Source organism: Triturus cristatus, chromosome 5_2 (assembly GCF_964204655.1).
Source record: "Triturus cristatus chromosome 5_2, aTriCri1.1, whole genome shotgun sequence".
Taxonomy (NCBI): Eukaryota; Metazoa; Chordata; class Amphibia; order Caudata; family Salamandridae; genus Triturus; species Triturus cristatus.
In genome coordinates this window covers 575,389,526-575,415,755 of record NC_140588.1, presented here as the reverse complement: position 1 = coordinate 575,415,755, position 26,230 = coordinate 575,389,526, and the positions used below count along the sequence as shown (strand labels likewise).

At 53.5% G+C, this 26,230-nt stretch overlaps 27 non-coding genes across 27 annotated transcripts; 21 read left to right on the top strand and 6 right to left on the bottom strand.

Annotated features, from left to right (window-relative positions):
- Positions 1-59: 59 nt before the first annotated feature.
- Positions 60-131, top strand: TRNAE-UUC (transfer RNA glutamic acid (anticodon UUC)). The gene has a single exon. It is a non-coding gene; the product is annotated as a tRNA-Glu (tRNA).
- A 630-nt stretch (positions 132-761) lies between these two features.
- TRNAE-CUC (transfer RNA glutamic acid (anticodon CUC)) lies at positions 762-833 on the top strand. Its single transcript has one exon. It is a non-coding gene; the product is annotated as a tRNA-Glu (tRNA).
- Positions 834-1,959: 1,126 nt separating this feature from the next.
- TRNAL-UAA (transfer RNA leucine (anticodon UAA)) lies at positions 1,960-2,042 on the bottom strand. The gene has a single exon. It is a non-coding gene; the product is annotated as a tRNA-Leu (tRNA).
- Positions 2,043-2,981: 939 nt separating this feature from the next.
- On the top strand, positions 2,982-3,053 carry TRNAE-CUC (transfer RNA glutamic acid (anticodon CUC)). Its single transcript has one exon. It is a non-coding gene; the product is annotated as a tRNA-Glu (tRNA).
- Positions 3,054-4,505: 1,452 nt separating this feature from the next.
- TRNAE-UUC (transfer RNA glutamic acid (anticodon UUC)) lies at positions 4,506-4,577 on the top strand. The gene has a single exon. It is a non-coding gene; the product is annotated as a tRNA-Glu (tRNA).
- Positions 4,578-5,207: 630 nt separating this feature from the next.
- TRNAE-CUC (transfer RNA glutamic acid (anticodon CUC)) lies at positions 5,208-5,279 on the top strand. Its single transcript has one exon. It is a non-coding gene; the product is annotated as a tRNA-Glu (tRNA).
- A 1,446-nt stretch (positions 5,280-6,725) lies between these two features.
- TRNAE-UUC (transfer RNA glutamic acid (anticodon UUC)) lies at positions 6,726-6,797 on the top strand. Its single transcript has one exon. It is a non-coding gene; the product is annotated as a tRNA-Glu (tRNA).
- Positions 6,798-7,427: 630 nt separating this feature from the next.
- TRNAE-CUC (transfer RNA glutamic acid (anticodon CUC)) lies at positions 7,428-7,499 on the top strand. Its single transcript has one exon. It is a non-coding gene; the product is annotated as a tRNA-Glu (tRNA).
- Positions 7,500-8,945: 1,446 nt separating this feature from the next.
- On the top strand, positions 8,946-9,017 carry TRNAE-UUC (transfer RNA glutamic acid (anticodon UUC)). The gene has a single exon. It is a non-coding gene; the product is annotated as a tRNA-Glu (tRNA).
- Positions 9,018-9,647: 630 nt separating this feature from the next.
- Positions 9,648-9,719, top strand: TRNAE-CUC (transfer RNA glutamic acid (anticodon CUC)). The gene has a single exon. It is a non-coding gene; the product is annotated as a tRNA-Glu (tRNA).
- Positions 9,720-10,845: 1,126 nt separating this feature from the next.
- TRNAL-UAA (transfer RNA leucine (anticodon UAA)) lies at positions 10,846-10,928 on the bottom strand. Its single transcript has one exon. It is a non-coding gene; the product is annotated as a tRNA-Leu (tRNA).
- A 939-nt stretch (positions 10,929-11,867) lies between these two features.
- On the top strand, positions 11,868-11,939 carry TRNAE-CUC (transfer RNA glutamic acid (anticodon CUC)). The gene has a single exon. It is a non-coding gene; the product is annotated as a tRNA-Glu (tRNA).
- A 1,126-nt stretch (positions 11,940-13,065) lies between these two features.
- Positions 13,066-13,148, bottom strand: TRNAL-UAA (transfer RNA leucine (anticodon UAA)). Its single transcript has one exon. It is a non-coding gene; the product is annotated as a tRNA-Leu (tRNA).
- A 243-nt stretch (positions 13,149-13,391) lies between these two features.
- TRNAE-UUC (transfer RNA glutamic acid (anticodon UUC)) lies at positions 13,392-13,463 on the top strand. Its single transcript has one exon. It is a non-coding gene; the product is annotated as a tRNA-Glu (tRNA).
- Positions 13,464-14,093: 630 nt separating this feature from the next.
- TRNAE-CUC (transfer RNA glutamic acid (anticodon CUC)) lies at positions 14,094-14,165 on the top strand. The gene has a single exon. It is a non-coding gene; the product is annotated as a tRNA-Glu (tRNA).
- A 1,126-nt stretch (positions 14,166-15,291) lies between these two features.
- TRNAL-UAA (transfer RNA leucine (anticodon UAA)) lies at positions 15,292-15,374 on the bottom strand. Its single transcript has one exon. It is a non-coding gene; the product is annotated as a tRNA-Leu (tRNA).
- Positions 15,375-15,617: 243 nt separating this feature from the next.
- On the top strand, positions 15,618-15,689 carry TRNAE-UUC (transfer RNA glutamic acid (anticodon UUC)). Its single transcript has one exon. It is a non-coding gene; the product is annotated as a tRNA-Glu (tRNA).
- Positions 15,690-16,313: 624 nt separating this feature from the next.
- On the top strand, positions 16,314-16,385 carry TRNAE-CUC (transfer RNA glutamic acid (anticodon CUC)). The gene has a single exon. It is a non-coding gene; the product is annotated as a tRNA-Glu (tRNA).
- Positions 16,386-17,505: 1,120 nt separating this feature from the next.
- On the bottom strand, positions 17,506-17,588 carry TRNAL-UAA (transfer RNA leucine (anticodon UAA)). The gene has a single exon. It is a non-coding gene; the product is annotated as a tRNA-Leu (tRNA).
- A 243-nt stretch (positions 17,589-17,831) lies between these two features.
- Positions 17,832-17,903, top strand: TRNAE-UUC (transfer RNA glutamic acid (anticodon UUC)). Its single transcript has one exon. It is a non-coding gene; the product is annotated as a tRNA-Glu (tRNA).
- Positions 17,904-20,051: 2,148 nt separating this feature from the next.
- Positions 20,052-20,123, top strand: TRNAE-UUC (transfer RNA glutamic acid (anticodon UUC)). Its single transcript has one exon. It is a non-coding gene; the product is annotated as a tRNA-Glu (tRNA).
- Positions 20,124-20,753: 630 nt separating this feature from the next.
- On the top strand, positions 20,754-20,825 carry TRNAE-CUC (transfer RNA glutamic acid (anticodon CUC)). The gene has a single exon. It is a non-coding gene; the product is annotated as a tRNA-Glu (tRNA).
- A 1,446-nt stretch (positions 20,826-22,271) lies between these two features.
- TRNAE-UUC (transfer RNA glutamic acid (anticodon UUC)) lies at positions 22,272-22,343 on the top strand. The gene has a single exon. It is a non-coding gene; the product is annotated as a tRNA-Glu (tRNA).
- Positions 22,344-22,973: 630 nt separating this feature from the next.
- Positions 22,974-23,045, top strand: TRNAE-CUC (transfer RNA glutamic acid (anticodon CUC)). The gene has a single exon. It is a non-coding gene; the product is annotated as a tRNA-Glu (tRNA).
- A 1,126-nt stretch (positions 23,046-24,171) lies between these two features.
- Positions 24,172-24,254, bottom strand: TRNAL-UAA (transfer RNA leucine (anticodon UAA)). Its single transcript has one exon. It is a non-coding gene; the product is annotated as a tRNA-Leu (tRNA).
- Positions 24,255-24,497: 243 nt separating this feature from the next.
- TRNAE-UUC (transfer RNA glutamic acid (anticodon UUC)) lies at positions 24,498-24,569 on the top strand. The gene has a single exon. It is a non-coding gene; the product is annotated as a tRNA-Glu (tRNA).
- Positions 24,570-25,193: 624 nt separating this feature from the next.
- TRNAE-CUC (transfer RNA glutamic acid (anticodon CUC)) lies at positions 25,194-25,265 on the top strand. Its single transcript has one exon. It is a non-coding gene; the product is annotated as a tRNA-Glu (tRNA).
- The last annotated feature ends 965 nt before the right edge of the window (positions 25,266-26,230 follow it).

The following is a 26,230-nucleotide window of genomic DNA, read 5'->3' as shown; positions in this document are numbered from 1 at the left end:
GTGGAGTTAGCTTAGTCACAATAAGGAAGTGAGCAAGGCAGGCTCACAAGAGCATCTCCTCCCTGGTGGTCTAGTGGCTAGGATTCGGCGCTTTCACCGCCGCGGCCCGGGTTCGATTCCCGGTCAGGGAAGATCCCTCTAAGACGTAGACGTGCGTAATTTGTCCACGCAGCTCAGCTTTTTTTAATCGAAGGTCCTTAAAAAGGCACCCCGACCTATAGACGAAAGCAGAGGAAAGGGGCTGGGTCCCCTGTGTCCCAGGTTGCTTTGCTCCCATTGCCCTCAGCCACCTTCATGCGCACGCAGTCCCCCACCCAGTCAGGTGCTCTATGTGGGCGTAAAGTGCAGTACCAGCTCATCAGAAAGGTAAATTGCTGGAAAACCCGGCTGCGATGTATACATCTACTTTGGAGCACTCTTCTCCCTTGCACTCTTGAATCGGTCATTCGCAATGTATTCTTCCAGCAAGCTGAATAACGAGGTAGGTGTGAGAAGGTGTACCAGCTGTCTTTGAGCTATCAGCGGCCACTAGGTGTCCCTCTTGTGATTTCCCGGGGATCCCGATTGTACAGGAATTCGTCGGTTCAGTAGCACGGGGGAGGGGATGGCCTGTGCTTGGAAGTGACAAACAGTCTGGTGGAATCATGAGTGTTTTTTCAAGTTCTGATTCATATTCGCTGTAGAATAAAATATGCTTTCAGCCCCCATGAGCTTTGTCACTAGGAGAGCAGTGTAGGAACTTTTGCTGTATGGCTGTGGGTTCCCTGGTGGTCTAGTGGTTAGGATTCGGCGCTCTCACCGCCGCGGCCCGGGTTCGATTCCCGGTCAGGGAACAGTCCTTCTTCTGCCCTTGAATGCTTTTCCTTCCCGCAGGTCAGGGCTTCTCAAAATGAATTTGCTTTTCTGACAAACAGTTTGCCTAGCATCCCGCAATCTGGCTCCTAATTTGATTTTCGCAAGGTTCCCTTTGAGTTGCTTTCCTCGGCGGGAGGACAATCTCTTGTGCAAGGCTCTTGAGGAAGTGAGATTCTGTATTCCGAGGTGCGCTTCTTTTCGTAGGCTTCTGACCACATGGTGTGCGGCAGGAAGTCATCTTTGACAGGGCCGCAGGCTTTGTCTCCAAATGGCATCCCGGACCCACTGCAACCCACCTTTTTGCTGAAACGGAAGTCTGGTTCAGGGTAAGAAAAAGCTGAGCTGAACGTACCGAAAGCAGCAGAGCCCAGCGGCGGAGAGGGTGTGGCCAGGGCTGTCTGATTTGCATAGTGACCAGTGGCATCTTGGGAATGTACAAGCTTTGGAGCCTAACGGGTGCTGCAGGGGTCTGCCTGGCCGGAGAAATGCCTGTCTGGCGCTCCCCTCAGGACACACGTGTCTTCCGTTCGAGCATGGAGGGTGAGGGACATGGGTCACCCTCATATACAGGGGTGTGGGCATGGGCAGGGTGGGGCGTGGGGTACCCGTCAGGGCATTGCCCGTTTGGAAGCCCGTTCGGAAGGCAAGAGGAGGCGGAGGCGGAGGCGGGAATCTCTGCTCAATTTTTTCCCGAGGCCTGGGGACAAGCCTTTGCACATTTGATCCAGCCGGGCCTGCATCAGCAGATCCTGCTCCGATGGCAAGGGAGAGCCTGCAGGTGTAAATCAAAGAAAGGGGAGAAATCCGCAAGAGGCGGGTTAACAAATTCCAGTGGCAGGCCCATGTTCCCCAGGAAGCAAGTACTTCCTCCTGCTCCCTTCAGTGGGAAAAGACATAGGAGGTGTATTTCTCTAAGCAGGGGCTCTGCGTAGGTGGCACTGCATTGCTTTGGGAAGCATCCATGCTAAGTGCAGAGTAGCAGCAGACCCCACAGCTGAGACGTGAATTGGGACTGTTAAGGAAGGGCACTGGGAGGGTGAGGAGGGCAGAGGAAAATGCTTTAAAAAAGCATCTGCAAGTTCCTACACACCCGCTGAAAACCCATACCAGGGATGGGGCTCGAACCCATGCGGACAACTGTCCATTGGATCTTAAGTCCAACGCCTTAACCACTCGGCCACCCTGGTGAGACCCTAGGCCCTGCCTTACTCAGCTCCCTTTTCATGCTGGCTGCTCCAGCGCAGGCTGTCCAGCAAGAGGTGATTGCAGAGTAAAAAGGCTTTTGCAGGAGGATAAAGGTAATTGCTTATGACAAACACACTGTGTGACACCTAACTTTTCCCCACTCGTACTTTATGGGCAATCTATACAGTGGAGTTAGCTTAGTCACAATAAGGAAGTGAGCAAGGCAGGCTCACAAGAGCATCTCCTCCCTGGTGGTCTAGTGGCTAGGATTCGGCACTTTCACCGCCGCGGCCCGGGTTCGATTCCCGGTCAGGGAAGATCCCTCGTAGACGTGCGTAATTTGTCCACGCAGCTCAGCTTTTTTTAATCGAAGGTCCTTAAAAAGGCACCCCGACCTATAGACGAAAGCAGAGGAAAGGGGCTGGGTCCCCTGTGTCCCAGGTTGCTTTGCTCCCATTGCCCTCAGCCACCTTCATGCGCACGCAGTCCCCCACCCAGTCAGGTGCTCTATGTGGGCGTAAAGTGCAGTACCAGCTCATCAGAAAGGTAAATTGCTGGAAAACCCGGCTGCGATGTATACATCTACTTTGGAGCACTCTTCTCCCTTGCACTCTTGAATCGGTCATTCGCAATGTATTCTTCCAGCAAGCTGAATAACGAGGTAGGTGTGAGAAGGTGTACCAGCTGTCTTTGAGCTATCAGCGGCCACTAGGTGTCCCTCTTGTGATTTCCCGGGGATCCCGATTGTACAGGAATTCGTCGGTTCAGTAGCACGGGGGAGGGGAAGGCCTGTGCTTGGAAGTGACAAACAGTCTGGTGGAATCATGAGTGTTTTTTCAAGTTCTGATTCATATTCGCTGTAGAATAAAATATGCTTTCAGCCCCCATGAGCTTTGTCACTAGGAGAGCAGTGTAGGAACTTTTGCTGTATGGCTGTGGGTTCCCTGGTGGTCTAGTGGTTAGGATTCGGCGCTCTCACCGCCGCGGCCCGGGTTCGATTCCCGGTCAGGGAACAGTCCTTCTTCTGCCCTTGAATGCTTTTCCTTCCCGCAGGTCAGGGCTTCTCAAAATGAATTTGCTTTTCTGACAAACAGTTTGCCTAGCATCCCGCAATCTGGCTCCTAATTTGATTTTCGCAAGGTTTCCTTTGAGTTGCTTTCCTCGGCGGGAGGACAATCTCTTGTGCAAGGCTCTTGAGGAAGTGAGATTCTGTATTCCGAGGTGCGCTTCTTTTCGTAGGCTTCTGACCACATGGTGTGCGGCAGGAAGTCATCTTTGACAGGGCCGCAGGCTTTGTCTCCAAATGGCATCCCGGACCCACTGCAACCCACCTTTTTGCTGAAACGGAAGTCTGGTTCAGGGTAAGAAAAAGCTGAGCTGCACGTACCGAAAGCAGCAGAGCCCAGCGGCGGAGAGGGTGTGGCCAGGGCTGTCTGATTTGCATAGTGACCAGTGGCATCTTGGGAATGTACAGGCTTTGGAGCCTAACGGGTGCTGCAGGGGTCTGCCTGGCCGGAGAAATGCCTGTCTGGCGCTCCCCTCAGGACACACGTGTCTTCTGTTCGAGCATGGAGGGTGAGGGACATGGGTCACCCTCATATACAGGGGTGTGGGCATGGGCAGGATGGGGCGTGGGGGACCCGTCAGGGCATTGCCCGTTTGGAAGCCCGTTCGGAAGGCAAGAGGAGGCGGAGGCGGAGGCGGGAATCTCTGCTCAATTTTTTCCCGAGGCCTGGGGACAAGCCTTTGCACATTTGATCCAGCCGGGCCTGCATCAGCAGATCCTGCTCCGATGGCAAGGGAGAGCCTGCAGGTGTAAATCAAAGAAAGGGGAGAAATCCGCAAGAGGCGGGTTAACAAATTCCAGTGGCAGGCCCATGTTCCCCAGGAAGCAAGTACTTCCTCCTGCTCCCTTCAGTGGGAAAAGACATAGGAGGTGTATTTCTCTAAGCAGGGGCTCTGCGTAGGTGGCACTGCATTGCTTTGGGAAGCATCCATGCTAAGTGCAGAGTAGCAGCAGACCCCACAGCTGAGACGTGAATTGGGACTGTTAAGGAAGGGCACTGGGAGGGTGAGGAGGGCAGAGGAAAATGCTTTAAAAAAGCATCTGCAAGTTCCTACACACCCGCTGAAAACCCATACCAGGGATGAGGCTCGAACCCATGCGGACAACTGTCCATTGGATCTTAAGTCCAACGCCTTAACAACTCGGCCACCCTGGTGAGACCCTAGGCCCTGCCTTACTCAGCTCCCTTTTCATGCTGGCTGCTCCAGCGCAGGCTGTCCAGCAAGAGGTGATTGCAGAGTAAAAAGGCTTTTGCAGGAGGATAAAGGTAATTGCTTATGACAAACACACTGTGTGACACCTAACTTTTCCCCACTCGTACTTTATGGGCAATCTATACAGTGGAGTTAGCTTAGTCACAATAAGGAAGTGAGCAAGGCAGGCTCACAAGAGCATCTCCTCCCTGGTGGTCTAGTGGCTAGGATTCGGCGCTTTCACCGCCGCGGCCCGGGTTCGATTCCCGGTCAGGGAAGATCCCTCTAAGACGTAGACGTGCATAATTTGTCCACGCAGCTCAGCTTTTTTTAATCGAAGGTCCTTAAAAAGGCACCCCGACCTATAGACGAAAGCAGAGGAAAGGGGCTGGGTCCCCTGTGTCCCAGGTTGCTTTGCTCCCATTGCCCTCAGCCACCTTCATGCGCACGCAGTCCCCCACCCAGTCAGGTGCTCTATGTGGGCGTAAAGTGCAGTACCAGCTCATCAGAAAGGTAAATTGCTGGAAAACCCGGCTGCGATGTATACATCTACTTTGGAGCACTCTTCTCCCTTGCACTCTTGAATCGGTCATTCGCAATGTATTCTTCCAGCAAGCTGAATAACGAGGTAGGTGTGAGAAGGTGTACCAGCTGTCTTTGAGCTATCAGCGGCCACTAGGTGTCCCTCTTGTGATTTCCCGGGGATCCCGATTGTACAGGAATTCGTCGGTTCAGTAGCACGGGGGAGGGGATGGCCTGTGCTTGGAAGTGACAAACAGTCTGGTGGAATCATGAGTGTTTTTTCAAGTTCTGATTCATATTCGCTGTAGAATAAAATATGCTTTCAGCCCCCATGAGCTTTGTCACTAGGAGAGCAGTGTAGGAACTTTTGCTGTATGGCTGTGGGTTCCCTGGTGGTCTAGTGGTTAGGATTCGGCGCTCTCACCGCCGCGGCCCGGGTTCGATTCCCGGTCAGGGAACAGTCCTTCTTCTGCCCTTGAATGCTTTTCCTTCCCGCAGGTCAGGGCTTCTCAAAATGAATTTGCTTTTCTGACAAACAGTTTGCCTAGCATCCCGCAATCTGGCTCCTAATTTGATTTTCGCAAGGTTCCCTTTGAGTTGCTTTCCTCGGCGGGAGGACAATCTCTTGTGCAAGGCTCTTGAGGAAGTGAGATTCTGTATTCCGAGGTGCGCTTCTTTTCGTAGGCTTCTGACCACATGGTGTGCGGCAGGAAGTCATCTTTGACAGGGCCGCAGGCTTTGTCTCCAAATGGCATCCCGGACCCACTGCAACCCACCTTTTTGCTGAAACGGAAGTCTGGTTCAGGGTAAGAAAAAGCTGAGCTGCACGTACCGAAAGCAGCAGAGCCCAGCGGCGGAGAGGGTGTGGCCAGGGCTGTCTGATTTGCATAGTGACCAGTGGCATCTTGGGAATGTACAGGCTTTGGAGCCTAACGGGTGCTGCAGGGGTCTGCCTGGCCGGAGAAATGCCTGTCTGGCGCTCCCCTCAGGACACACGTGTCTTCCGTTCGAGCATGGAGGGTGAGGGACATGGGTCACCCTCATATACAGGGGCGTGGGCATGGGCAGGGTGGGGCGTGGGGTACCCGTCAGGGCATTGCCCGTTTGGAAGCCCGTTCGGAAGGCAAGAGGAGGCGGAGGCGGGAATCTCTGCTCAATTTTTTCCCGAGGCCTGGGGACAAGCCTTTGCACATTTGATCCAGCCGGGCCTGGATCAGCAGATCCTGCTCCGATGGCAAGGGAGAGCCTGCAGGTGTAAATCAAAGAAAGGGGAGAAATCCGCAAGAGGCGGGTTAACAAATTCCAGTGGCAGGTCCATGTTCCCCAGGAAGCAAGTACTTCCTCCTGCTCCCTTCAGTGGGAAAAGACATAGGAGGTGTATTTCTCTAAGCAGGGGCTCTGCGTAGGTGGCACTGCATTGCTTTGGGAAGCATCCATGCTAAGTGCAGAGTAGCAGCAGACCCCACAGCTGAGACGTGAATTGGGACTGTTAAGGAAGGGCACTGGGAGGGTGAGGAGGGCAGAGGAAAATGCTTTAAAAAAGCATCTGCAAGTTCCTACACACCCGCTGAAAACCCATACCAGGGATGGGGCTCAAACCCATGCAGACAACTGTCCATTGGATCTTAAGTCCAACGCCTTAACCACTCGGCCACCCTGGTGAGACCCTAGGCCCTGCCTTACTCAGCTCCCTTTTCATGCTGGCTGCTCCAGCGCAGGCTGTCCAGCAAGAGGTGATTGCAGAGTAAAAAGGCTTTTGCAGGAGGATAAAGGTAATTGCTTATGACAAACACACTGTGTGACACCTAACTTTTCCCCACTCGTACTTTATGGGCAATCTATACAGTGGAGTTAGCTTAGTCACAATAAGGAAGTGAGCAAGGCAGGCTCACAAGAGCATCTCCTCCCTGGTGGTCTAGTGGCTAGGATTCGGCGCTTTCACCGCCGCGGCCCGGGTTCGATTCCCGGTCAGGGAAGATCCCTCTAAGACGTAGACGTGCGTAATTTGTCCACGCAGCTCAGCTTTTTTTAATCGAAGGTCCTTAAAAAGGCACCCCGACCTATAGACGAAAGCAGAGGAAAGGGGCTGGGTCCCCTGTGTCCCAGGTTGCTTTGCTCCCATTGCCCTCAGCCACCTTCATGCGCACGCAGTCCCCCACCCAGTCAGGTGCTCTATGTGGGCGTAAAGTTCAGTACCAGCTCATCAGAAAGGTAAATTGCTGGAAAACCCGGCTGCGATGTATACATCTACTTTGGAGCACTCTTCTCCCTTGCACTCTTGAATCGGTCATTCGCAATGTATTCTTCCAGCAAGCTGAATAACGAGGTAGGTGTGAGAAGGTGTACCAGCTGTCTTTGAGCTATCAGCGGCCACTAGGTGTCCCTCTTGTGATTTCCCGGGGATCCCGATTGTACAGGAATTCGTCGGTTCAGTAGCACGGGGGAGGGGATGGCCTGTGCTTGGAAGTGACAAACAGTCTGGTGGAATCATGAGTGTTTTTTCAAGTTCTGATTCATATTCGCTGTAGAATAAAATATGCTTTCAGCCCCCATGAGCTTTGTCACTAAGAGAGCAGTGTAGGAACTTTTGCTGTATGGCTGTGGGTTCCCTGGTGGTCTAGTGGTTAGGATTCGGCGCTCTCACCGCCGCGGCCCGGGTTCGATTCCCGGTCAGGGAACAGTCCTTCTTCTGCCCTTGAATGCTTTTCCTTCCCGCAGGTCAGGGCTTCTCAAAATGAATTTGCTTTTCTGACAAACAGTTTGCCTAGCATCCCGCAATCTGGCTCCTAATTTGATTTTCGCAAGGTTCCCTTTGAGTTGCTTTCCTCGGCGGGAGGACAATCTCTTGTGCAAGGCTCTTGAGGAAGTGAGATTCTGTATTCCGAGGTGCGCTTCTTTTCGTAGGCTTCTGACCACATGGTGTGCGGCAGGAAGTCATCTTTGACAGGGCCGCAGGCTTTGTCTCCAAATGGCATCCCGGACCCACTGCAACCCACCTTTTTGCTGAAACGGAAGTCTGGTTCAGGGTAAGAAAAAGCTGAGCTGCACGTACCGAAAGCAGCAGAGCCCAGCGGCGGAGAGGGTGTGGCCAGGGCTGTCTGATTTGCATAGTGACCAGTGGCATCTTGGGAATGTACAGGCTTTGGAGCCTAACGGGTGCTGCAGGGGTCTGCCTGGCCGGAGAAATGCCTGTCTGGCGCTCCCCTCAGGACACACGTGTCTTCCGTTCGAGCATGGAGGGTGAGGGACATGGGTCACCCTCATATACAGGGGCGTGGGCATGGGCAGGGTGGGGCGTGGGGTACCCGTCAGGGCATTGCCCGTTTGGAAGCCCGTTCGGAAGGCAAGAGGAGGCGGAGGCGGGAATCTCTGCTCAATTTTTTCCCGAGGCCTGGGGACAAGCCTTTGCACATTTGATCCAGCCGGGCCTGGATCAGCAGATCCTGCTCCGATGGCAAGGGAGAGCCTGCAGGTGTAAATCAAAGAAAGGGGAGAAATCCGCAAGAGGCGGGTTAACAAATTCCAGTGGCAGGTCCATGTTCCCCAGGAAGCAAGTACTTCCTCCTGCTCCCTTCAGTGGGAAAAGACATAGGAGGTGTATTTCTCTAAGCAGGGGCTCTGCGTAGGTGGCACTGCATTGCTTTGGGAAGCATCCATGCTAAGTGCAGAGTAGCAGCAGACCCCACAGCTGAGACGTGAATTGGGACTGTTAAGGAAGGGCACTGGGAGGGTGAGGAGGGCAGAGGAAAATGCTTTAAAAAAGCATCTGCAAGTTCCTACACACCCGCTGAAAACCCATACCAGGGATGGGGCTCGAACCCATGCAGACAACTGTCCATTGGATCTTAAGTCCAACGCCTTAACCACTCGGCCACCCTGGTGAGACCCTAGGCCCTGCCTTACTCAGCTCCCTTTTCATGCTGGCTGCTCCAGCGCAGGCTGTCCAGCAAGAGGTGATTGCAGAGTAAAAAGGCTTTTGCAGGAGGATAAAGGTAATTGCTTATGACAAACACACTGTGTGACACCTAACTTTTCCCCACTCGTACTTTATGGGCAATCTATACAGTGGAGTTAGCTTAGTCACAATAAGGAAGTGAGCAAGGCAGGCTCACAAGAGCATCTCCTCCCTGGTGGTCTAGTGGCTAGGATTCGGCGCTTTCACCGCCGCGGCCCGGGTTCGATTCCCGGTCAGGGAAGATCCCTCTAAGACGTAGACGTGCGTAATTTGTCCACGCAGCTCAGCTTTTTTTAATCGAAGGTCCTTAAAAAGGCACCCCGACCTATAGACGAAAGCAGAGGAAAGGGGCTGGGTCCCCTGTGTCCCAGGTTGCTTTGCTCCCATTGCCCTCAGCCACCTTCATGCGCACGCAGTCCCCCACCCAGTCAGGTGCTCTATGTGGGCGTAAAGTGCAGTACCAGCTCATCAGAAAGGTAAATTGCTGGAAAACCCGGCTGCGATGTATACATCTACTTTGGAGCACTCTTCTCCCTTGCACTCTTGAATCGGTCATTCGCAATGTATTCTTCCAGCAAGCTGAATAACGAGGTAGGTGTGAGAAGGTGTACCAGCTGTCTTTGAGCTATCAGCGGCCACTAGGTGTCCCTCTTGTGATTTCCCGGGGATCCCGATTGTACAGGAATTCGTCGGTTCAGTAGCACGGGGGAGGGGATGGCCTGTGCTTGGAAGTGACAAACAGTCTGGTGGAATCATGAGTGTTTTTTCAAGTTCTGATTCATATTCGCTGTAGAATAAAATATGCTTTCAGCCCCCATGAGCTTTGTCACTAGGAGAGCAGTGTAGGAACTTTTGCTGTATGGCTGTGGGTTCCCTGGTGGTCTAGTGGTTAGGATTCGGCGCTCTCACCGCCGCGGCCCGGGTTCGATTCCCGGTCAGGGAACAGTCCTTCTTCTGCCCTTGAATGCTTTTCCTTCCCGCAGGTCAGGGCTTCTCAAAATGAATTTGCTTTTCTGACAAACAGTTTGCCTAGCATCCCGCAATCTGGCTCCTAATTTGATTTTCGCAAGGTTCCCTTTGAGTTGCTTTCCTCGGCGGGAGGACAATCTCTTGTGCAAGGCTCTTGAGGAAGTGAGATTCTGTATTCCGAGGTGCGCTTCTTTTCGTAGGCTTCTGACCACATGGTGTGCGGCAGGAAGTCATCTTTGACAGGGCCGCAGGCTTTGTCTCCAAATGGCATCCCGGACCCACTGCAACCCACCTTTTTGCTGAAACGGAAGTCTGGTTCAGGGTAAGAAAAAGCTGAGCTGAACGTACCGAAAGCAGCAGAGCCCAGCGGCGGAGAGGGTGTGGCCAGGGCTGTCTGATTTGCATAGTGACCAGTGGCATCTTGGGAATGTACAAGCTTTGGAGCCTAACGGGTGCTGCAGGGGTCTGCCTGGCCGGAGAAATGCCTGTCTGGCGCTCCCCTCAGGACACACGTGTCTTCCGTTCGAGCATGGAGGGTGAGGGACATGGGTCACCCTCATATACAGGGGTGTGGGCATGGGCAGGGTGGGGCGTGGGGTACCCGTCAGGGCATTGCCCGTTTGGAAGCCCGTTCGGAAGGCAAGAGGAGGCGGAGGCGGAGGCGGGAATCTCTGCTCAATTTTTTCCCGAGGCCTGGGGACAAGCCTTTGCACATTTGATCCAGCCGGGCCTGCATCAGCAGATCCTGCTCCGATGGCAAGGGAGAGCCTGCAGGTGTAAATCAAAGAAAGGGGAGAAATCCGCAAGAGGCGGGTTAACAAATTCCAGTGGCAGGCCCATGTTCCCCAGGAAGCAAGTACTTCCTCCTGCTCCCTTCAGTGGGAAAAGACATAGGAGGTGTATTTCTCTAAGCAGGGGCTCTGCGTAGGTGGCACTGCATTGCTTTGGGAAGCATCCATGCTAAGTGCAGAGTAGCAGCAGACCCCACAGCTGAGACGTGAATTGGGACTGTTAAGGAAGGGCACTGGGAGGGTGAGGAGGGCAGAGGAAAATGCTTTAAAAAAGCATCTGCAAGTTCCTACACACCCGCTGAAAACCCATACCAGGGATGGGGCTCGAACCCATGCGGACAACTGTCCATTGGATCTTAAGTCCAACGCCTTAACCACTCGGCCACCCTGGTGAGACCCTAGGCCCTGCCTTACTCAGCTCCCTTTTCATGCTGGCTGCTCCAGCGCAGGCTGTCCAGCAAGAGGTGATTGCAGAGTAAAAAGGCTTTTGCAGGAGGATAAAGGTAATTGCTTATGACAAACACACTGTGTGACACCTAACTTTTCCCCACTCGTACTTTATGGGCAATCTATACAGTGGAGTTAGCTTAGTCACAATAAGGAAGTGAGCAAGGCAGGCTCACAAGAGCATCTCCTCCCTGGTGGTCTAGTGGCTAGGATTCGGCACTTTCACCGCCGCGGCCCGGGTTCGATTCCCGGTCAGGGAAGATCCCTCGTAGACGTGCGTAATTTGTCCACGCAGCTCAGCTTTTTTTAATCGAAGGTCCTTAAAAAGGCACCCCGACCTATAGACGAAAGCAGAGGAAAGGGGCTGGGTCCCCTGTGTCCCAGGTTGCTTTGCTCCCATTGCCCTCAGCCACCTTCATGCGCACGCAGTCCCCCACCCAGTCAGGTGCTCTATGTGGGCGTAAAGTGCAGTACCAGCTCATCAGAAAGGTAAATTGCTGGAAAACCCGGCTGCGATGTATACATCTACTTTGGAGCACTCTTCTCCCTTGCACTCTTGAATCGGTCATTCGCAATGTATTCTTCCAGCAAGCTGAATAACGAGGTAGGTGTGAGAAGGTGTACCAGCTGTCTTTGAGCTATCAGCGGCCACTAGGTGTCCCTCTTGTGATTTCCCGGGGATCCCGATTGTACAGGAATTCGTCGGTTCAGTAGCACGGGGGAGGGGAAGGCCTGTGCTTGGAAGTGACAAACAGTCTGGTGGAATCATGAGTGTTTTTTCAAGTTCTGATTCATATTCGCTGTAGAATAAAATATGCTTTCAGCCCCCATGAGCTTTGTCACTAGGAGAGCAGTGTAGGAACTTTTGCTGTATGGCTGTGGGTTCCCTGGTGGTCTAGTGGTTAGGATTCGGCGCTCTCACCGCCGCGGCCCGGGTTCGATTCCCGGTCAGGGAACAGTCCTTCTTCTGCCCTTGAATGCTTTTCCTTCCCGCAGGTCAGGGCTTCTCAAAATGAATTTGCTTTTCTGACAAACAGTTTGCCTAGCATCCCGCAATCTGGCTCCTAATTTGATTTTCGCAAGGTTCCCTTTGAGTTGCTTTCCTCGGCGGGAGGACAATCTCTTGTGCAAGGCTCTTGAGGAAGTGAGATTCTGTATTCCGAGGTGCGCTTCTTTTCGTAGGCTTCTGACCACATGGTGTGCGGCAGGAAGTCATCTTTGACAGGGCCGCAGGCTTTGTCTCCAAATGGCATCCCGGACCCACTGCAACCCACCTTTTTGCTGAAACGGAAGTCTGGTTCAGGGTAAGAAAAAGCTGAGCTGCACGTACCGAAAGCAGCAGAGCCCAGCGGCGGAGAGGGTGTGGCCAGGGCTGTCTGATTTGCATAGTGACCAGTGGCATCTTGGGAATGTACAGGCTTTGGAGCCTAACGGGTGCTGCAGGGGTCTGCCTGGCCGGAGAAATGCCTGTCTGGCGCTCCCCTCAGGACACACGTGTCTTCTGTTCGAGCATGGAGGGTGAGGGACATGGGTCACCCTCATATACAGGGGTGTGGGCATGGGCAGGATGGGGCGTGGGGGACCCGTCAGGGCATTGCCCGTTTGGAAGCCCGTTCGGAAGGCAAGAGGAGGCGGAGGCGGAGGCGGGAATCTCTGCTCAATTTTTTCCCGAGGCCTGGGGACAAGCCTTTGCACATTTGATCCAGCCGGGCCTGCATCAGCAGATCCTGCTCCGATGGCAAGGGAGAGCCTGCAGGTGTAAATCAAAGAAAGGGGAGAAATCCGCAAGAGGCGGGTTAACAAATTCCAGTGGCAGGCCCATGTTCCCCAGGAAGCAAGTACTTCCTCCTGCTCCCTTCAGTGGGAAAAGACATAGGAGGTGTATTTCTCTAAGCAGGGGCTCTGCGTAGGTGGCACTGCATTGCTTTGGGAAGCATCCATGCTAAGTGCAGAGTAGCAGCAGACCCCACAGCTGAGACGTGAATTGGGACTGTTAAGGAAGGGCACTGGGAGGGTGAGGAGGGCAGAGGAAAATGCTTTAAAAAAGCATCTGCAAGTTCCTACACACCCGCTGAAAACCCATACCAGGGATGGGGCTCGAACCCATGCGGACAACTGTCCATTGGATCTTAAGTCCAACGCCTTAACCACTCGGCCACCCTGGTGAGACCCTAGGCCCTGCCTTACTCAGCTCCCTTTTCATGCTGGCTGCTCCAGCGCAGGCTGTCCAGCAAGAGGTGATTGCAGAGTAAAAAGGCTTTTGCAGGAGGATAAAGGTAATTGCTTATGACAAACACACTGTGTGACACCTAACTTTTCCCCACTCGTACTTTATGGGCAATCTATACAGTGGAGTTAGCTTAGTCACAATAAGGAAGTGAGCAAGGCAGGCTCACAAGAGCATCTCCTCCCTGGTGGTCTAGTGGCTAGGATTCGGCGCTTTCACCGCCGCGGCCCGGGTTCGATTCCCGGTCAGGGAAGATCCCTCTAAGACGTAGACGTGCGTAATTTGTCCACGCAGCTCAGCTTTTTTTAATCGAAGGTCCTTAAAAAGGCACCCCGACCTATAGACGAAAGCAGAGGAAAGGGGCTGGGTCCCCTGTGTCCCAGGTTGCTTTGCTCCCATTGCCCTCAGCCACCTTCATGCGCACGCAGTCCCCCACCCAGTCAGGTGCTCTATGTGGGCGTAAAGTGCAGTACCAGCTCATCAGAAAGGTAAATTGCTGGAAAACCCGGCTGCGATGTATACATCTACTTTGGAGCACTCTTCTCCCTTGCACTCTTGAATCGGTCATTCGCAATGTATTCTTCCAGCAAGCTGAATAACGAGGTAGGTGTGAGAAGGTGTACCAGCTGTCTTTGAGCTATCAGCGGCCACTAGGTGTCCCTCTTGTGATTTCCCGGGGATCCCGATTGTACAGGAATTCGTCGGTTCAGTAGCACGGGGGAGGGGATGGCCTGTGCTTGGAAGTGACAAACAGTCTGGTGGAATCATGAGTGTTTTTTCAAGTTCTGATTCATATTCGCTGTAGAATAAAATATGCTTTCAGCCCCCATGAGCTTTGTCACTAGGAGAGCAGTGTAGGAACTCTTGCTGTATGGCTGTGGGTTCCCTGGTGGTCTAGTGGTTAGGATTCGGCGCTCTCACCGCCGCGGCCCGGGTTCGATTCCCGGTCAGGGAACAGTCCTTCTTCTGCCCTTGAATGCTTTTCCTTCCCGCAGGTCAGGGCTTCTCAAAATGAATTTGCTTTTCTGACAAACAGTTTGCCTAGCATCCCGCAATCTGGCTCCTAATTTGATTTTCGCAAGGTTCCCTTTGAGTTGCTTTCCTCGGCGGGAGGACAATCTCTTGTGCAAGGCTCTTGAGGAAGTGAGATTCTGTATTCCGAGGTGCGCTTCTTTTCGTAGGCTTCTGACCACATGGTGTGCGGCAGGAAGTCATCTTTGACAGGGCCGCAGGCTTTGTCTCCAAATGGCATCCCGGACCCACTGCAACCCACCTTTTTGCTGAAACGGAAGTCTGGTTCAGGGTAAGAAAAAGCTGAGCTGCACGTACCGAAAGCAGCAGAGCCCAGCGGCGGAGAGGGTGTGGCCAGGGCTGTCTGATTTGCATAGTGACCAGTGGCATCTTGGGAATGTACAGGCTTTGGAGCCTAACGGGTGCTGCAGGGGTCTGCCTGGCCGGAGAAATGCCTGTCTGGCGCTCCCCTCAGGACACACGTGTCTTCCGTTCGAGCATGGAGGGTGAGGGACATGGGTCACCCTCATATACAGGGGTGTGGGCATGGGCAGGATGGGGCGTGGGGGACCCGTCAGGGCATTGCCCGTTTGGAAGCCCGTTCGGAAGGCAAGAGGAGGCGGAGGCGGAGGCGGGAATCTCTGCTCAATTTTTTCCCGAGGCCTGGGGACAAGCCTTTGCACATTTGATCCAGCCGGGCCTGCATCAGCAGATCCTGCTCCGATGGCAAGGGAGAGCCTGCAGGTGTAAATCAAAGAAAGGGGAGAAATCCGCAAGAGGCGGGTTAACAAATTCCAGTGGCAGGCCCATGTTCCCCAGGAAGCAAGTACTTCCTCCTGCTCCCTTCAGTGGGAAAAGACATAGGAGGTGTATTTCTCTAAGCAGGGGCTCTGCGTAGGTGGCACTGCATTGCTTTGGGAAGCATCCATGCTAAGTGCAGAGTAGCAGCAGACCCCACAGCTGAGACGTGAATTGGGACTGTTAAGGAAGGGCACTGGGAGGGTGAGGAGGGCAGAGGAAAATGCTTTAAAAAAGCATCTGCAAGTTCCTACACACCCGCTGAAAACCCATACCAGGGATGGGGCTCGAACCCATGCGGACAACTGTCCATTGGATCTTAAGTCCAACGCCTTAACCACTCGGCCACCCTGGTGAGACCCTAGGCCCTGCCTTACTCAGCTCCCTTTTCATGCTGGCTGCTCCAGCGCAGGCTGTCCAGCAAGAGGTGATTGCAGAGTAAAAAGGCTTTTGCAGGAGGATAAAGGTAATTGCTTATGACAAACACACTGTGTGACACCTAACTTTTCCCCACTCGTACTTTATGGGCAATCTATACAGTGGAGTTAGCTTAGTCACAATAAGGAAGTGAGCAAGGCAGGCTCACAAGAGCATCTCCTCCCTGGTGGTCTAGTGGCTAGGATTCGGCGCTTTCACCGCCGCGGCCCGGGTTCGATTCCCGGTCAGGGAAGATCCCTCGTAGACGTGCGTAATTTGTCCACGCAGCTCAGCTTTTTTTAATCGAAGGTCCTTAAAAAGGCACCCCGACCTATAGACGAAAGCAGAGGAAAGGGGCTGGGTCCCCTGTGTCCCAGGTTGCTTTGCTCCCATTGCCCTCAGCCACCTTCATGCGCACGCAGTCCCCCACCCAGTCAGGTGCTCTATGTGGGCGTAAAGTGCAGTACCAGCTCATCAGAAAGGTAAATTGCTGGAAAACCCGGCTGCGATGTATACATCTACTTTGGAGCACTCTTCTCCCTTGCACTCTTGAATCGGTCATTCGCAATGTATTCTTCCAGCAAGCTGAATAACGAGGTAGGTGTGAGAAGGTGTACCAGCTGTCTTTGAGCTATCAGCGGCCACTAGGTGTCCCTCTTGTGATTTCCCGGGGATCCCGATTGTACAGGAATTCGTCGGTTCAGTAGCACGGGGGAGGGGATGGCCTGTGCTTGGAAGTGACAAACAGTCTGGTGGAATCATGAGTGTTTTTTCAAGTTCTGATTCATATTCGCTGTAGAATAAAATATGCTTTCAGCCCCCATGAGCTTTGTCACTAGGAGAGCAGTGTAGGAACTTTTGCTGTATGGCTGTGGGTTCCCTGGTGGTCTAGTGGTTAGGATTCGGCGCTCTCACCGCCGCGGCCCGGGTTCGATTCCCGGTCAGGGAACAGTCCTTCTTCTGCCCTTGAATGCTTTTCCTTCCCGCAGGTCAGGGCTTCTCAAAATGAATTTGCTTTTCTGACAAACAGTTTGCCTAGCATCCCGCAATCTGGCTCCTAATTTGATTTTCGCAAGGTTTCCTTTGAGTTGCTTTCCTCGGCGGGAGGACAATCTCTTGTGCAAGGCTCTTGAGGAAGTGAGATTCTGTATTCCGAGGTGCGCTTCTTTTCGTAGGCTTCTGACCACATGGTGTGCGGCAGGAAGTCATCTTTGACAGGGCCGCAGGCTTTGTCTCCAAATGGCATCCCGGACCCACTGCAACCCACCTTTTTGCTGAAACGGAAGTCTGGTTCAGGGTAAGAAAAAGCTGAGCTGCACGTACCGAAAGCAGCAGAGCCCAGCGGCGGAGAGGGTGTGGCCAGGGCTGTCTGATTTGCATAGTGACCAGTGGCATCTTGGGAATGTACAGGCTTTGGAGCCTAACGGGTGCTGCAGGGGTCTGCCTGGCCGGAGAAATGCCTGTCTGGCGCTCCCCTCAGGACACACGTGTCTTCTGTTCGAGCATGGAGGGTGAGGGACATGGGTCACCCTCATATACAGGGGTGTGGGCATGGGCAGGATGGGGCGTGGGGGACCCGTCAGGGCATTGCCCGTTTGGAAGCCCGTTCGGAAGGCAAGAGGAGGCGGAGGCGGGAATCTCTGATCAATTTTTTCCCGAGGCCTGGGGACAAGCCTTTGCACATTTGATCCAGCCGGGCCTGCATCAGCAGATCCTGCTCCGATGGCAAGGGAGAGCCTGCAGGTGTAAATCAAAGAAAGGGGAGAAATCCGCAAGAGGCGGGTTAACAAATTCCAGTGGCAGGCCCATGTTCCCCAGGAAGCAAGTACTTCCTCCTGCTCCCTTCAGTGGGAAAAGACATAGGAGGTGTATTTCTCTAAGCAGGGGCTCTGCGTAGGTGGCACTGCATTGCTTTGGGAAGCATCCATGCTAAGTGCAGAGTAGCAGCAGACCCCACAGCTGAGACGTGAATTGGGACTGTTAAGGAAGGGCACTGGGAGGGTGAGGAGGGCAGAGGAAAATGCTTTAAAAAAGCATCTGCAAGTTCCTACACACCCGCTGAAAACCCATACCAGGGATGGGGCTCGAACCCATGCGGACAACTGTCCATTGGATCTTAAGTCCAACGCCTTAACCACTCGGCCACCCTGGTGAGACCCTAGGCCCTGCCTTACTCAGCTCCCTTTTCATGCTGGCTGCTCCAGCGCAGGCTGTCCAGCAAGAGGTGATTGCAGAGTAAAAAGGCTTTTGCAGGAGGATAAAGGTAATTGCTTATGACAAACACACTGTGTGACACCTAACTTTTCCCCACTCGTACTTTATGGGCAATCTATACAGTGGAGTTAGCTTAGTCACAATAAGGAAGTGAGCAAGGCAGGCTCACAAGAGCATCTCCTCCCTGGTGGTCTAGTGGCTAGGATTCGGCGCTTTCACCGCCGCGGCCCGGGTTCGATTCCCGGTCAGGGAAGATCCCTCTAAGACGTAGACGTGCATAATTTGTCCACGCAGCTCAGCTTTTTTTAATCGAAGGTCCTTAAAAAGGCACCCCGACCTATAGACGAAAGCAGAGGAAAGGGGCTGGGTCCCCTGTGTCCCAGGTTGCTTTGCTCCCATTGCCCTCAGCCACCTTCATGCGCACGCAGTCCCCCACCCAGTCAGGTGCTCTATGTGGGCGTAAAGTGCAGTACCAGCTCATCAGAAAGGTAAATTGCTGGAAAACCCGGCTGCGATGTATACATCTACTTTGGAGCACTCTTCTCCCTTGCACTCTTGAATCGGTCATTCGCAATGTATTCTTCCAGCAAGCTGAATAACGAGGTAGGTGTGAGAAGGTGTACCAGCTGTCTTTGAGCTATCAGCGGCCACTAGGTGTCCCTCTTGTGATTTCCCGGGGATCCCGATTGTACAGGAATTCGTCGGTTCAGTAGCACGGGGGAGGGGATGGCCTGTGCTTGGAAGTGACAAACAGTCTGGTGGAATCATGAGTGTTTTTTCAAGTTCTGATTCATATTCGCTGTAGAATAAAATATGCTTTCAGCCCCCATGAGCTTTGTCACTAGGAGAGCAGTGTAGGAACTTTTGCTGTATGGCTGTGGGTTCCCTGGTGGTCTAGTGGTTAGGATTCGGCGCTCTCACCGCCGCGGCCTGGGTTCGATTCCCGGTCAGGGAACAGTCCTTCTTCTGCCCTTGAATGCTTTTCCTTCCCGCAGGTCAGGGCTTCTCAAAATGAATTTGCTTTTCTGACAAACAGTTTGCCTAGCATCCCGCAATCTGGCTCCTAATTTGATTTTCGCAAGGTTCCCTTTGAGTTGCTTTCCTCGGCGGGAGGACAATCTCTTGTGCAAGGCTCTTGAGGAAGTGAGATTCTGTATTCCGAGGTGCGCTTCTTTTCGTAGGCTTCTGACCACATGGTGTGCGGCAGGAAGTCATCTTTGACAGGGCCGCAGGCTTTGTCTCCAAATGGCATCCCGGACCCACTGCAACCCACCTTTTTGCTGAAACGGAAGTCTGGTTCAGGGTAAGAAAAAGCTGAGCTGCACGTACCGAAAGCAGCAGAGCCCAGCGGCGGAGAGGGTGTGGCCAGGGCTGTCTGATTTGCATAGTGACCAGTGGCATCTTGGGAATGTACAGGCTTTGGAGCCTAACGGGTGCTGCAGGGGTCTGCCTGGCCGGAGAAATGCCTGTCTGGCGCTCCCCTCAGGACACACGTGTCTTCCGTTCGAGCATGGAGGGTGAGGGACATGGGTCACCCTCATATACAGGGGCGTGGGCATGGGCAGGGTGGGGCGTGGGGTACCCGTCAGGGCATTGCCCGTTTGGAAGCCCGTTCGGAAGGCAAGAGGAGGCGGAGGCGGGAATCTCTGCTCAATTTTTTCCCGAGGCCTGGGGACAAGCCTTTGCACATTTGATCCAGCCGGGCCTGGATCAGCAGATCCTGCTCCGATGGCAAGGGAGAGCCTGCAGGTGTAAATCAAAGAAAGGGGAGAAATCCGCAAGAGGCGGGTTAACAAATTCCAGTGGCAGGTCCATGTTCCCCAGGAAGCAAGTACTTCCTCCTGCTCCCTTCAGTGGGAAAAGACATAGGAGGTGTATTTCTCTAAGCAGGGGCTCTGCGTAGGTGGCACTGCATTGCTTTGGGAAGCATCCATGCTAAGTGCAGAGTAGCAGCAGACCCCACAGCTGAGACGTGAATTGGGACTGTTAAGGAAGGGCACTGGGAGGGTGAGGAGGGCAGAGGAAAATGCTTTAAAAAAGCATCTGCAAGTTCCTACACACCCGCTGAAAACCCATACCAGGGATGGGGCTCGAACCCATGCAGACAACTGTCCATTGGATCTTAAGTCCAACGCCTTAACCACTCGGCCACCCTGGTGAGACCCTAGGCCCTGCCTTACTCAGCTCCCTTTTCATGCTGGCTGCTCCAGCGCAGGCTGTCCAGCAAGAGGTGATTGCAGAGTAAAAAGGCTTTTGCAGGAGGATAAAGGTAATTGCTTATGACAAACACACTGTGTGACACCTAACTTTTCCCCACTCGTACTTTATGGGCAATCTATACAGTGGAGTTAGCTTAGTCACAATAAGGAAGTGAGCAAGGCAGGCTCACAAGAGCATCTCCTCCCTGGTGGTCTAGTGGCTAGGATTCGGCGCTTTCACCGCCGCGGCCCGGGTTCGATTCCCGGTCAGGGAAGATCCCTCTAAGACGTAGACGTGCGTAATTTGTCCACGCAGCTCAGCTTTTTTTAATCGAAGGTCCTTAAAAAGGCACCCCGACCTATAGACGAAAGCAGAGGAAAGGGGCTGGGTCCCCTGTGTCCCAGGTTGCTTTGCTCCCATTGCCCTCAGCCACCTTCATGCGCACGCAGTCCCCCACCCAGTCAGGTGCTCTATGTGGGCGTAAAGTTCAGTACCAGCTCATCAGAAAGGTAAATTGCTGGAAAACCCGGCTGCGATGTATACATCTACTTTGGAGCACTCTTCTCCCTTGCACTCTTGAATCGGTCATTCGCAATGTATTCTTCCAGCAAGCTGAATAACGAGGTAGGTGTGAGAAGGTGTACCAGCTGTCTTTGAGCTATCAGCGGCCACTAGGTGTCCCTCTTGTGATTTCCCGGGGATCCCGATTGTACAGGAATTCGTCGGTTCAGTAGCACGGGGGAGGGGATGGCCTGTGCTTGGAAGTGACAAACAGTCTGGTGGAATCATGAGTGTTTTTTCAAGTTCTGATTCATATTCGCTGTAGAATAAAATATGCTTTCAGCCCCCATGAGCTTTGTCACTAGGAGAGCAGTGTAGGAACTTTTGCTGTATGGCTGTGGGTTCCCTGGTGGTCTAGTGGTTAGGATTCGGCGCTCTCACCGCCGCGGCCCGGGTTCGATTCCCGGTCAGGGAACAGTCCTTCTTCTGCCCTTGAATGCTTTTCCTTCCCGCAGGTCAGGGCTTCTCAAAATGAATTTGCTTTTCTGACAAACAGTTTGCCTAGCATCCCGCAATCTGGCTCCTAATTTGATTTTCGCAAGGTTCCCTTTGAGTTGCTTTCCTCGGCGGGAGGACAATCTCTTGTGCAAGGCTCTTGAGGAAGTGAGATTCTGTATTCCGAGGTGCGCTTCTTTTCGTAGGCTTCTGACCACATGGTGTGCGGCAGGAAGTCATCTTTGACAGGGCCGCAGGCTTTGTCTCCAAATGGCATCCCGGACCCACTGCAACCCACCTTTTTGCTGAAACGGAAGTCTGGTTCAGGGTAAGAAAAAGCTGAGCTGCACGTACCGAAAGCAGCAGAGCCCAGCGGCGGAGAGGGTGTGGCCAGGGCTGTCTGATTTGCATAGTGACCAGTGGCATCTTGGGAATGTACAGGCTTTGGAGCCTAACGGGTGCTGCAGGGGTCTGCCTGGCCGGAGAAATGCCTGTCTGGCGCTCCCCTCAGGACACACGTGTCTTCCGTTCGAGCATGGAGGGTGAGGGACATGGGTCACCCTCATATACAGGGGCGTGGGCATGGGCAGGGTGGGGCGTGGGGTACCCGTCAGGGCATTGCCCGTTTGGAAGCCCGTTCGGAAGGCAAGAGGAGGCGGAGGCGGGAATCTCTGCTCAATTTTTTCCCGAGGCCTGGGGACAAGCCTTTGCACATTTGATCCAGCCGGGCCTGGATCAGCAGATCCTGCTCCGATGGCAAGGGAGAGCCTGCAGGTGTAAATCAAAGAAAGGGGAGAAATCCGCAAGAGGCGGGTTAACAAATTCCAGTGGCAGGTCCATGTTCCCCAGGAAGCAAGTACTTCCTCCTGCTCCCTTCAGTGGGAAAAGACATAGGAGGTGTATTTCTCTAAGCAGGGGCTCTGCGTAGGTGGCACTGCATTGCTTTGGGAAGCATCCATGCTAAGTGCAGAGTAGCAGCAGACCCCACAGCTGAGACGTGAATTGGGACTGTTAAGGAAGGGCACTGGGAGGGTGAGGAGGGCAGAGGAAAATGCTTTAAAAAAGCATCTGCAAGTTCCTACACACCCGCTGAAAACCCATACCAGGGATGGGGCTCGAACCCATGCAGACAACTGTCCATTGGATCTTAAGTCCAACGCCTTAACCACTCGGCCACCCTGGTGAGACCCTAGGCCCTGCCTTACTCAGCTCCCTTTTCATGCTGGCTGCTCCAGCGCAGGCTGTCCAGCAAGAGGTGATTGCAGAGTAAAAAGGCTTTTGCAGGAGGATAAAGGTAATTGCTTATGACAAACACACTGTGTGACACCTAACTTTTCCCCACTCGTACTTTATGGGCAATCTATACAGTGGAGTTAGCTTAGTCACAATAAGGAAGTGAGCAAGGCAGGCTCACAAGAGCATCTCCTCCCTGGTGGTCTAGTGGCTAGGATTCGGCGCTTTCACCGCCGCGGCCCGGGTTCGATTCCCGGTCAGGGAAGATCCCTCTAAGACGTAGACGTGCGTAATTTGTCCACGCAGCTCAGCTTTTTTTAATCGAAGGTCCTTAAAAAGGCACCCCGACCTATAGACGAAAGCAGAGGAAAGGGGCTGGGTCCCCTGTGTCCCAGGTTGCTTTGCTCCCATTGCCCTCAGCCACCTTCATGCGCACGCAGTCCCCCACCCAGTCAGGTGCTCTATGTGGGCGTAAAGTGCAGTACCAGCTCATCAGAAAGGTAAATTGCTGGAAAACCCGGCTGCGATGTATACATCTACTTTGGAGCACTCTTCTCCCTTGCACTCTTGAATCGGTCATTCGCAATGTATTCTTCCAGCAAGCTGAATAACGAGGTAGGTGTGAGAAGGTGTACCAGCTGTCTTTGAGCTATCAGCGGCCACTAGGTGTCCCTCTTGTGATTTCCCGGGGATCCCGATTGTACAGGAATTCGTCGGTTCAGTAGCACGGGGGAGGGGATGGCCTGTGCTTGGAAGTGACAAACAGTCTGGTGGAATCATGAGTGTTTTTTCAAGTTCTGATTCATATTCGCTGTAGAATAAAATATGCTTTCAGCCCCCATGAGCTTTGTCACTAGGAGAGCAGTGTAGGAACTTTTGCTGTATGGCTGTGGGTTCCCTGGTGGTCTAGTGGTTAGGATTCGGCGCTCTCACCGCCGCGGCCCGGGTTCGATTCCCGGTCAGGGAACAGTCCTTCTTCTGCCCTTGAATGCTTTTCCTTCCCGCAGGTCAGGGCTTCTCAAAATGAATTTGCTTTTCTGACAAACAGTTTGCCTAGCATCCCGCAATCTGGCTCCTAATTTGATTTTCGCAAGGTTCCCTTTGAGTTGCTTTCCTCGGCGGGAGGACAATCTCTTGTGCAAGGCTCTTGAGGAAGTGAGATTCTGTATTCCGAGGTGCGCTTCTTTTCGTAGGCTTCTGACCACATGGTGTGCGGCAGGAAGTCATCTTTGACAGGGCCGCAGGCTTTGTCTCCAAATGGCATCCCGGACCTACTGCAACCCACCTTTTTGCTGAAACGGAAGTCTGGTTCAGGGTAAGAAAAAGCTGAGCTGCACGTACCGAAAGCAGCAGAGCCCAGCGGCGGAGAGGGTGTGGCCAGGGCTGTCTGATTTGCATAGTGACCAGTGGCATCTTGGGAATGTACAAGCTTTGGAGCCTAACGGGTGCTGCAGGGGTCTGCCTGGCCGGAGAAATGCCTGTCTGGCGCTCCCCTCAGGACACACGTGTCTTCCGTTCGAGCATGGAGGGTGAGGGACATGGGTCACCCTCATATACAGGGGTGTGGGCATGGGCAGGGTGGGGCGTGGGGTACCCGTCAGGGCATTGCCCGTTTGGAAGCCCGTTCGGAAGGCAAGAGGAGGCGGAGGCGGAGGCGGGAATCTCTGCTCAATTTTTTCCCGAGGCCTGGGGACAAGCCTTTGCACATTTGATCCAGCCGGGCCTGCATCAGCAGATCCTGCTCCGATGGCAAGGGAGAGCCTGCAGGTGTAAATCAAAGAAAGGGGAGAAATCCGCAAGAGGCGGGTTAACAAATTCCAGTGGCAGGCCCATGTTCCCCAGGAAGCAAGTACTTCCTCCTGCTCCCTTCAGTGGGAAAAGACATAGGAGGTGTATTTCTCTAAGCAGGGGCTCTGCGTAGGTGGCACTGCATTGCTTTGGGAAGCATCCATGCTAAGTGCAGAGTAGCAGCAGACCCCACAGCTGAGACGTGAATTGGGACTGTTAAGGAAGGGCACTGGGAGGGTGAGGAGGGCAGAGGAAAATGCTTTAAAAAAGCATCTGCAAGTTCCTACACACCCGCTGAAAACCCATACCAGGGATGGGGCTCGAACCCATGCGGACAACTGTCCATTGGATCTTAAGTCCAACGCCTTAACCACTCGGCCACCCTGGTGAGACCCTAGGCCCTGCCTTACTCAGCTCCCTTTTCATGCTGGCTGCTCCAGCGCAGGCTGTCCAGCAAGAGGTGATTGCAGAGTAAAAAGGCTTTTGCAGGAGGATAAAGGTAATTGCTTATGACAAACACACTGTGTGACACCTAACTTTTCCCCACTCGTACTTTATGGGCAATCTATACAGTGGAGTTAGCTTAGTCACAATAAGGAAGTGAGCAAGGCAGGCTCACAAGAGCATCTCCTCCCTGGTGGTCTAGTGGCTAGGATTCGGCGCTTTCACCGCCGCGGCCCGGGTTCGATTCCCGGTCAGGGAAGATCCCTCGTAGACGTGCGTAATTTGTCCACGCAGCTCAGCTTTTTTTAATCGAAGGTCCTTAAAAAGGCACCCCGACCTATAGACGAAAGCAGAGGAAAGGGGCTGGGTCCCCTGTGTCCCAGGTTGCTTTGCTCCCATTGCCCTCAGCCACCTTCATGCGCACGCAGTCCCCCACCCAGTCAGGTGCTCTATGTGGGCGTAAAGTGCAGTACCAGCTCATCAGAAAGGTAAATTGCTGGAAAACCCGGCTGCGATGTATACATCTACTTTGGAGCACTCTTCTCCCTTGCACTCTTGAATCGGTCATTCGCAATGTATTCTTCCAGCAAGCTGAATAACGAGGTAGGTGTGAGAAGGTGTACCAGCTGTCTTTGAGCTATCAGCGGCCACTAGGTGTCCCTCTTGTGATTTCCCGGGGATCCCGATTGTACAGGAATTCGTCGGTTCAGTAGCACGGGGGAGGGGATGGCCTGTGCTTGGAAGTGACAAACAGTCTGGTGGAATCATGAGTGTTTTTTCAAGTTCTGATTCATATTCGCTGTAGAATAAAATATGCTTTCAGCCCCCATGAGCTTTGTCACTAGGAGAGCAGTGTAGGAACTTTTGCTGTATGGCTGTGGGTTCCCTGGTGGTCTAGTGGTTAGGATTCGGCGCTCTCACCGCCGCGGCCCGGGTTCGATTCCCGGTCAGGGAACAGTCCTTCTTCTGCCCTTGAATGCTTTTCCTTCCCGCAGGTCAGGGCTTCTCAAAATGAATTTGCTTTTCTGACAAACAGTTTGCCTAGCATCCCGCAATCTGGCTCCTAATTTGATTTTCGCAAGGTTCCCTTTGAGTTGCTTTCCTCGGCGGGAGGACAATCTCTTGTGCAAGGCTCTTGAGGAAGTGAGATTCTGTATTCCGAGGTGCGCTTCTTTTCGTAGGCTTCTGACCACATGGTGTGCGGCAGGAAGTCATCTTTGACAGGGCCGCAGGCTTTGTCTCCAAATGGCATCCCGGACCCACTGCAACCCACCTTTTTGCTGAAACGGAAGTCTGGTTCAGGGTAAGAAAAAGCTGAGCTGCACGTACCGAAAGCAGCAGAGCCCAGCGGCGGAGAGGGTGTGGCCAGGGCTGTCTGATTTGCATAGTGACCAGTGGCATCTTGGGAATGTACAGGCTTTGGAGCCTAACGGGTGCTGCAGGGGTCTGCCTGGCCGGAGAAATGCCTGTCTGGCGCTCCCCTCAGGACACACGTGTCTTCTGTTCGAGCATGGAGGGTGAGGGACATGGGTCACCCTCATATACAGGGGTGTGGGCATGGGCAGGATGGGGCGTGGGGGACCCGTCAGGGCATTGCCCGTTTGGAAGCCCGTTCGGAAGGCAAGAGGAGGCGGAGGCGGAGGCGGGAATCTCTGCTCAATTTTTTCCCGAGGCCTGGGGACAAGCCTTTGCACATTTGATCCAGCCGGGCCTGCATCAGCAGATCCTGCTCCGATGGCAAGGGAGAGCCTGCAGGTGTAAATCAAAGAAAGGGGAGAAATCCGCAAGAGGCGGGTTAACAAATTCCAGTGGCAGGCCCATGTTCCCCAGGAAGCAAGTACTTCCTCCTGCTCCCTTCAGTGGGAAAAGACATAGGAGGTGTATTTCTCTAAGCAGGGGCTCTGCGTAGGTGGCACTGCA